The sequence below is a fragment of the Brachyhypopomus gauderio genome, chromosome 4, assembly GCF_052324685.1.
Source record: "Brachyhypopomus gauderio isolate BG-103 chromosome 4, BGAUD_0.2, whole genome shotgun sequence".
NCBI classification, from domain to species: domain Eukaryota; kingdom Metazoa; phylum Chordata; class Actinopteri; order Gymnotiformes; family Hypopomidae; genus Brachyhypopomus; species Brachyhypopomus gauderio.
Genome location: NC_135214.1, coordinates 36748415 through 36756960, shown reverse-complemented (window position 1 = coordinate 36756960; position 8546 = coordinate 36748415).

Below are 8546 nucleotides of genomic sequence, written 5' to 3'. Positions count from 1 at the left end.
TCTTGTCTTGTCAAGATTGCTCATCTTTTTCCGGACGTGTTCAGCTCAGTACGCAGTGGTGTGAGTCTTCATGGCCCGTCAACCAGCCTACATGTTGTTGAATGCCGGCTGACCTTAGCAAGTTTACCAACAGATTAACATTGCTCCAGTTCAGTAGTGCCTAGGTGTGCCCAAGCACTGCCGGACAGGAGAGGTCTGCACCGAGATACAAGACCAGGGCTGGCGCTGGGGGGGCTGAGGGGGGCATTGCCCCCCCACATTGTGTCATTGCCCCCCCCAAGCACAATGCAAGCAATGGCTATTTTAAAAATGATCTCTGAACCAATCACAAAAATACATTTTGCTTTACAGTGTGAAGATATTTCCTTGCTTATTCCTGATTGGCTCTTTGAGTCATGTAAAAATCGGCAGACGGTCCCAAATAGTTAAGTTCCGTAGTATATGTTCTGTTAGTGCAGCGTTTCTCAAAGTGTGGGGCGCACTAGTGGGGCGCATGGGTATTGCAGGTGGGGCGCAAGCAATTGGAAGAAATTAACCTTTTTAAGCCTGTCGTTATAAAGGCATTTTAATCTGTATAATGCAACATTACGGTATGAGTGTGCTTACTCACCACACAGAGAACTACAGGGAAACAAAAGGAAAAAGGCAAACATATGGTTTGGGCAGGAAAAGGCACAAAGGATGTCAGAGGAAGGGCTGAAGGGCTGACTCTGAACCAACTGAAACAATAACTCCCCAACTGAACAGAGTAGATAAACAGAGAGATAGTGAGAGGAAAACTTGTCCTTTTGGATTTCAGAGTTTCTTTTTAAGGAGGAAAAATGTACAACTTGAAGAGAAGGACAGACTCACAGAATGTAAGCCTGAGAACAATTCTGGAGAGCCTCTATCTGAATATTACCAGCTGGTCGGTTAACCAGAACACCGAACAGATAGACTCAGATAAGCCTTATAAAGACAGCTGAGGCAGATTGGCTTGTTTGGCTTGATTGGCCTGTTGACTTCCTCTTGAGGCCAGCGGCAGTCTGGCGCTGGTGCCAACCCTAACAAGAGGTGAATTGACTGCAATTAGTTAGAATTGTAAGTACACGCACATAATATGTTGAAATACATAGTAGAAGCCAAGCCAAGGGCTGCAGACAGCTGTAGATAGTTTCCACCTTTTATTTGTTGTGGTTCATTTTTCCATGTGGTCAAATACCCAAACATCAATTCACACTAAATGTAGTGATCAGTGTATGGCCCTCAGTATATCTGACTCCCAGGTGCTCATTCTGAGACACCTGCCCCAGGGCCCTGAGGACCAGAACAGCTGAGGCAGACGGTGCGAGAGAGACAAAGGAACATTGGGAATCTTTTCCTTACACACACACAATATGGACAAAAAATTGGAACATACCCCTTAACCACTGAATTCAGGCATTTACTTGAGTCCCACTGCCACAAATATATTAAATCACATAAGTAAAGATCTCACTGAATCACATAGTGCTGTGATAGGATGTCACCATTGCAACAAGTCAGTTTGTGAAATTTCTTCTCTCCCAGATATACCACAATCAAATGTGGTTTGAGAGAAGCATTTAAAAACCAGCATAACTCAGCCAAGTGAGAGACACGTAGTTCTAGAGCAGGTTGCTGAGTGATGGGACTCGTACTGCGTGAACATCACCGTCATTCTGCTGACTCATTAACGTCAGAGTTCCAGGCTCCTCTGGCATTAACATCAGCTCCAGAACAGCTGGGAGCTGCTTGGGTCTCCATGGGCAAGCATCTGCATGCAGGCCTACTTCACCACACCTGCTCTGGGGAGGAACCTATCACACTGCTGTATCTGTCAGTGTGATACTTACGTCCATGTAGTGACAAGGTGTGATGGAAAATGAAAGTCCTTTCTGTTGTACACAAACATCTCCAACTATTCAATTCATAGTTCAACATGTTCTATTCAACAGGTTATGCCACCTTATCTGAAATGTAAGGTGTTATAAAACTGGTTTTGAAAGAGGTAAACTAAATCTCAGTAATTACACAAGCTTATTTATATTTGATCTGTGAAAACAATAATCCAGACAACATTCTTTGAAGCATTAGTCATTTGAGACTCAATAGACTCAATTGTCATTTGAGATATTTATTTTTATTAAGTACAGTGACTCAAGGATAGAAACCTGTTTCATACACAGTTACGACTTATCAGGAGATATGTACACTGGCACACCTTAATGGATTTCTATTTTAAACACAGTAAAACTTCCCAGTCCCTCGTTTGGCAATTCTAAATCACAATTTTTGCGAAACATTAAACACGGTTCCTTACATTAGAGACAACATTCCAAACTGAAAACTGCCACGTAACTGCTACACACACATACAAATATCCAAACCCAGTGCTTGTCCTTTGCCATAAATGTGGCATTTATCATCATGCCACTCTTGAGCCCTACAACACTGTCCACATCATCACCTTCCTCAACTCAACACAACATACTCATCCTCCATCACCAGGGGAATGAACCAGAACAGTCCGGATTTGTTGTCGTCTGGGACAACGTAAGTTCTGTGCTTTCTCTTTTTATTTACTCTTCATGGTATATTTTCTTTGACAGCACAACACACACATGCACACACGCACGCACACACACTCTCAAATTATAATTTTTTGACTCTCAAAAACGCTGGCATGACCTGTTTACTGTATGAAATTAAATATGTGCACAAATTATAAGATTATATATTAACAAAATGTAGACAAGCATATCATCATATCAACATTCTCTTAAGCTCAACATTCTCACATTTGGTTTGCTACTGTGGGATTCATCCATTACATTGATCTACCATGTATCTTAAAGTAAACATATTTAAGTTAAAAAAACATAATTGTAATAATTAACTCATTTTAATAAATTGGGAATTACCGTTTGTTTTTTTTTATGTGGGACATCAGAAGAAAGAGCAGATCCCAACCCCTTATGGCATGATGCAGACACCAACTTCATAGTGCCTGCTGGTTCTCGCACTGCTAGTGCCCGCTGCACTCAAAGTGTACCCACTTTACCAGCCTGTAGAGTTCCAGCTGTTAATATTCCAAAAACGCTCGCCGCCATGCTTGACCTGCAGGTTGCACCTTTAGAAAGGTGGGTGTCAGCCTCACTGAAGCTCATGGTAATCAGTATACCCATGTTGGGCAGGACTTTCCCCAGGATACAGACATCTACTTCCAAGTACCCTAGATAGGAGATGTCTAAACCATTTGCAGCACAGTGCAACCAGGATCCAGACTGAAGAGCGGACTGAAGTCGGCCTTGTAATTGTTCTTCGAAGAACTAAGAGGTTATGGTACTTGCCATAGACCCCATATCTAATAAACAAGGTACAGCCACACCCCCAATCATGATCTCCACTACGGGACACAATCTCATCACCTGAGCTGAAAAGGATAATTTAGTCCCCCAGAACCCCTCTACAGACACTTGGGCTCCAGGATTTGAACGGACCTATTGCCATAGCTTCCTCCTCAACGAGCTGTCCCCTACGTGTTCAATAAACAGGTCATGTAGAACAGAATCGGTATTTTACTGCTTGCATTAGAGACATAAGAGTATGGGAATATGCCCACAATGATTCTCCCTCACGCTGTCGCCGCTGGAAGAACAGAGTTTGAAGACTAATGGATGACTGTGCACAGCCATACACACTACTTATCAACATCATCCCTTTCGGAGATTGGGTGGAACTTAACCTCAGTTCTGGGTTCTCCTTCCAATACGTCAAAAACTAAGAGCTTGTTCTGAACGAGGGACCCTTTTATATTTCTACCAACTACCAAAGGCTGGATGCTGTACCCCCCACACCGGGTTGCCCAGTCCATCTCCCTTCTCTGTCACCCTGGCTATGCCACCCCAAAGGTACTAGGTTGGAGACCCTGCAGTGCTCAAACTAATGAGCTAAGAACAGTTATACTGTCAGGGCTGGCTCGAATGCCACACCTTCTACCTCCACAAGAGGTACCCGAGTCAGTCCTAGACTGAATCGGCGCAATCAGCAATGATCCGTTTCACCTGTTGCCATGGCTTCTTAAGGATTCTTGTGGAGACGGATCATTGCTGATTCGTTTTGGTCATGCCGGTACGACTTCAGCCCTTCTCTACTTTCTCAGGAGGTATTTATATATATATATATATATATATATATATATATATATATATATATATATATATATATATATATATATATATATATATATATATATATATTAGGGGTGGGCATAGATTAATTTTTTTAATCTAAATTAATCTAGATTAATCTATATTAAAATGGCTCATATGCATGCTACCCAAGTAATGACTAAAAGTCAGTTTTTGAGATAGGGTTTCTTAATACAGGGGGTGCGTTAGACCAGGGGCTCATCTCCTGTTTCCAAAATGCATCAATGACTGCTTGAGGAAGCTGTTCTACTTTGATACTTGAAGAAAAAATACATGCTCAATAAAATGTAGGCTACTCACGTTCGGTTTATTCAGTTAAATATGAATTTGTAAGCCTACATACTGTACATTAAAAGGGGTTGATAACATGTTTATTCAGCTAAACATGATATTTGAAATGTAAGCCAACATTTAGTACATTTAACCTCACGGACGTAATTTGTAATTACGTAATTTTTTTCAAAAGCCGGTTTTGGTCCTCTGCAGATTTAACGGTTAAAAAGAAATATTTAAATAGCGACGAATCTAGCGCTAGGACCATGCAGAAAACGACCGCTCCGAGTTCCGCTCCGGTAACATTTTACGTTCCTAAAAATGAATTTTCCATGAAGCAAACCTGGCGACTTCGTGGCTGCATCCATGTAAACACACGAACGATTTGTAATTCACAGGTTTGAAAACTCGTTCTCACCCCTACTGTGCAATTTGGTTAGGAATACAGCCGAGCTAAACTATCAAGTTGAAAGTCATCATAGTTTGCTTACCCATTTTGACCCAGTTCCCAACTCAACGTTAAGAATAGATTAACAGCGATAATTTTTATATCGCCCGATAAGAGTTTAAAATTAACGAACGCCATTAACAGCCCACCACTAACTATAATTCAACATTAAAAGTATACTTTGCAAATTCCCTGCTCAAAAAAATAAAAATCACAATGTAACTCCAAGTCAACCACACTTCCATGAAACCAACCTGTTCAATTAGGAAGCAACACTGATTGTGAATCAATTTCACCTAATTTTGTGCAAATGGAACAGACAACAGGTAGAAATGAGAATTAGCAAGACACCCCCTATAAAGGAGTGGTTCTGCAGGTGGTGACCACAGCCCTTTTCTCTGGTCTCATCCTTTCTGGCTGATGTTTTGGTCACTTTGGCATTTTCAGTTCTCTCACCATTGAGGTAGCATGATGCGGTGTCTACAACCCACAGAAGTTGCTCAGGTAATGCAGCTCATCCAGGATGGCACATCAATGTGAACTATGGCAAGAATGTTTGCATTGTCTGTCTGTGATAAAGCCAAAACCCCTGAAGTGTGCAGAAGTTGAGTCGCACTCTATGGGTAGTGTCGGGCAAGGGGTATTGTGGTCAGGAATAAGTTGTTCATACAAGCAGGGTTGCCAACTTTTCAAGATTTGATGGGTCCCAAGTGTAAATTGTTGACATTGTTGAAATTGTTGGGAGAGGTGTAAAATGGACACAAATTAAGTATTATATCCAGTGGTTGGCGAACTAGTAACTCATTGAATCATAGATGTAGATCAGAGATAAATAAACTACATTTTTTTCAGCGTGAGAAAAAGGATGTATGGCGTGTGAGCGTGTGAAGACAGTCAAATGCGTGTCTCACACTCATTGCGTGAGAGTTGGCAACCCTGTACAAGAGTCGAAGCTTGATTCTCTTTTCACCTTTAAACATAAGACACCCACACAGAAATTTACATATTTACAAAGCGCGCACTGAACAACAAATAAAATGGTATAAAACAAAGTCATATGGATCGCCTTACACTAGCCTGCTCTCCAGGCTAGTAAATAACATCCCCTTTAGGCCAGTTGCACCTTGCTATATTTGATCAGCCCCTCCCCAACAATATTATATTCATGTAACAGGCAATACATGGACAATGAATATAAAACATTCCAATTTCAATCAATACATAGATAAACATCTTTGATTACTTCTTTGCTTGTCATGACTTCGCTCTCTGCGTCTCCTTCATTTTACATATGCACAAACATAATTTCCGTTCTACATTTTATGTACATCCCTCCTCTTCAGCAGAGGTTACACCTGTCCAGGTAAGTAAAAGCCTGAGTCCTGAACTTCTTTTGGCCCACCAAGTACAGACTAGTCACAGGTAAGTATAGGCATAATATGTCCATACATCAACCTTTATGGGTGATGTGTATGTCTACATCATCACACTGTCAGCAGTGTCCAGAGCATGGAACAGATACCAGGAGACAGGCCAGTACACCAGACGACATGGAGGGGGCCGTAGGAGGGCAACAACCCAGCAGCAGGACCACTAACTCCTCCTTTATGCAAGGAGGAACAGGAGGAGCAGAGCCCTGCAAAATGACCTCCAGCAGGCCACTAATATCCATGTTTCTGCTTAAACTGTCAGAAACAGACTCCATGAGGGTGGTATGAGGGCCCAACATCCACAAGTGGGGCTTGTGCTTACAGCTCAACACCGTAAAAGGCGATTGGCACCAAGATTGGCAGATTCACCATTGGCACCCTGTGCTCTTCACGGATGAGAGCAGGTTCACACTGAGCACATGACAGACATGACAGAATCTGGAGACGCTGTGGACAATGTTCTGCTGCCTGCAACATCCTCCAGCATGACCGGTTTGGCATTGGGTCAGTAATGGTGTGGGGAGACATTTTTTGGAGGGCCACACAGACCTCTATGTGCTAGCTAGAGGTATCCACACTGCCATTAGGTACCGGGATAAGATCCTCAGACCCATTGTGAGAACATGCTGGTGCAGTGGGCCCTGGGTTCCTTCTGATGCATGACAATGCTAGGCCTCATGTGACTGAAGTGTGTCAGCAGTTCCTGCATGATGAAAGTATTGATGCTATGGACTAGCCTGTCTGTTCACCAGACCTGAATCTGAACAAGCACATCTGGGACATCATGTCTCATTTCATCCACCAACATCATATTGCACCACAGACTGTCTAGGAGTTGACTAACGCTTTAATCCAGGTCTGGGGAGAGATTCCTCAGGAGAACATCCACCACCTCATCAGGAGCGTGTCCAGGTGTTATAGGGAGGTCATACAGGGACGTGGAGGCCACACACACTACTGAGATTCTAACTCCAACTGAGATTTTAACTTGTCTTGAGGAATTTCCACTGCAGTTGGATCAGCCTGTCAGTTGATTTTGAGAATGATTCCAAATCCAGACCTCCATGGGATGATTTGATTTACATTGATCATTTTTTGTTATGTTCTTAATGCATTCCACTATGTAATAAATAAAGATTTTCAAATGGAATATTTTGAGATCTATGATGTGTTATTCTAGTGTTTCTTTCTAGTGTTCTAGTGAGGAGTATATATTTATATAATTTCAGAGCCTTCATGAGAATAAAATGGGATGTCAGTCTCAAGGTGGACATGCGAAACGATCCCCCATTGTAACGTAGCTCGCGGTACGGAGCGAGGAGACGGACACAAACGCTGAGGAGAGCGAGATTTATTCAAGGGAATACCATACTCATCGTCCGATAACCAGTCCGGGTCCATAACGGGAGGGCAGTCCGAAAAACAGGCGTACACAGGCATAATGAAAGGAAACACGGGGAGCAGGCAAAGAATCAAAAAACGAGGGACAAGGGACACTCAGGGACTATATATACAGAACTTTAAACAGGGAACAGGTGAGGGCAATGACACAGGGGTGTGGTAACAAACGAGGAATCACGGAGACAAACGAGCAGGGTGGGATAAACAGGTGAGAAACACAGACACAAGGGAACCCGGAGTGACAGCTAGGAGAGGGGGCGTTGCCATACGTGACACCCATCTTCTCCAACTGTGACGGGCAGGGGTGAGCAACTAAAAGGAAGCGATCACGCCAAGTCTCAGGAAAAAAGGATGGTTTAATAGAAAGTGTGCAAACCAAAACCCGTGCAAAAGATCCAAATTAAGGTTATAATGACCAGCGGTCAACTGGTACAAAGACAAGACATATATAGTCAAACAAACGACCCTCAGGTGAGACGGATCATGGGCTCCGCCCACCTGAGGGACGCACATGACGTCACAAAACAACAACAACAACAACAGCCGCTGTGGACGGAGGCGGCCGGTAGGGGGCCGCCTCACCGTGACACCAACAAGATGTCACATCATGTGGTGTTTTTGCACTAAAGGTATTTCTTGTATTTTTGGCTAATTTACCAAAATAGTTTTGTTGTAAAATTTAAGAAAAATGTAAGTAATTGAACAAAGATTAATTAAAGGAAGAGTAATAATTATTTGTTGCACATTATCTATGTAAGGAATGCCACCTGATCTCCACCTAAC